Genomic DNA, 2,066 nt, shown 5'->3' on the forward strand with positions numbered 1-2,066 from the left:
TTCTAATAATATTACCTGAACATCATTACAATTTAAATGAATACTCATATAACTTTTCTTTTGATTGTGGAAATATACTTCCCTTGAAGAGTATTTCACGTGTAAAATATAATCTCCCATTGATTTTGAGTTGAGTTAAATCTATGTGCTTTTTTTTTATTTGATTCCACGTTTTTCAAGTAATTCCCTAATCTCATTATTTGCTATTTTTCTTTAAACCTAAAGATTAAATTTTATTGACTAGAAGAGTTATGTTAGGTACACCCATAGGTACCAGACCAAAAGGAGGGCCTAGAAAGAGATGGATGGATAACTTAACTGAAGACTTGGACATCTTGGAAATAAACCTCAATGAGTGGATGGAGCTTGCGGAGGATAGGGCTCTCTGGAGACAAACGGTCAAAGCGGCAATTGATCAGCCTGGTCCGAGGCCCCTGGAGTAAGAGTAAGTAAAGACTAAACAAAAATAACATTGTTAGTCGGTAGATTGCAAATAATGCTCTCTATCATTGTTACGGTCTTTAACAGAGTGGCAAGATAGAATTCGAGGAAACCGTGAAATAGCAATTACAAAATAACTTCATTGAAATATTAATAAAGCTGCTAATGAATGCTATGAAGTAAAAGGATATTAAATGCAAATGGAACTTCCGAGATTTTACAGTTTTTGGAAAGAAACGAAGAGGGAATAAAAGAGAAAGAACTTTTTCCATGAAGAATGGTCATTTAATAGTAGAATCACCGTTTCTAATGCTATAACTCCTCTTCTTTCGTATTTAATAAAAATTATCCCATCAAATGTATTTCCGGTCATCACGCAAATGTTTGTGTATGGTGGAGCTACCGGATTCAAGAAGCAAAAAGCATGCGTAGCCCAGAATATGCATACAATTAAAGCATGAATTAAATATGAAATTAAATGTAAGATTTGTAGAATAATACGCAACCATCCTATTCTTCATTGCCGTTTTTTTTTAAAATGTATAATTAAAACTCAATTAACATATATGGTGTTTTTATAGGAAGAATAAACATTCAATTAGTCTAGGATGAAAAAATATATTCTTCAATGAATAATTATTAGGTAAATGTTTTTTTTTTTTTTACCTTTCATTGGATTCATCCCGGTGAAAGGTCTCATTAGTTAAATAAATACTAAAAAATCTACGGATGTAATGAACAAAGTAAAATTCACAGTGAAGAGAAGGTAGGAGAAAGTCTTGAAAATGACGTTGGAAGAAAAGGACGAGAACTGATTGTGCGGTGGAATTGCCAAGTTAAAATGGAAATGATGAGCCTAAATAAGGTCCTGGGCCTTTCAAATATCATCAAACAAAGATATATATATATATATATATATATATATATATATATATATATATATATATATATATATATATATATGTGTGTGTGTGTGTATATATATATATAAATATATATATATATATATATATATATATATATATATATATATATATATATATATATATATATATATATATATGTGTGTGTGTGTGTGTGTATATATATATAAATATATATATATATATATATATATATATATATATATATATATATATATATATATATATATGTATATATATATATATATATATATATATATATATATATATATATATATATATTTATATATATATATATATATATATATATATATATATATATATATATATATATATATATATATATATATATATATACATGATGGGTCTCAGCTACGGACTCCATGAAAAATTAATAGCTTATGCATATAATATTCATCTATTAATTTGGTATTCAATGCTGAATGGTATAAAGATTTTTTTTTTCATTATTTTAGCTCTCATATAACAAAAAGTATTCAAATGTATTTTATAATTTTAATAACATGCAAACATTAATGCCGTAGTAGTTATATCATGATAAAAATTGTGTTCTAATAAAGAAAGGCATTTATCAACTAATATCCCCTGATCAGACAGAGATGGTAATAATTACAAATAAATTTTAATACACGATAAGACCAAAAAGAGGTTTTCAAAATGGGATCATCAATGTTTTTATTG

Source organism: Palaemon carinicauda, unplaced genomic scaffold (genome assembly GCF_036898095.1).
Source record: "Palaemon carinicauda isolate YSFRI2023 unplaced genomic scaffold, ASM3689809v2 scaffold55, whole genome shotgun sequence".
Taxonomy (NCBI): Eukaryota; Metazoa; Arthropoda; class Malacostraca; order Decapoda; family Palaemonidae; genus Palaemon; species Palaemon carinicauda.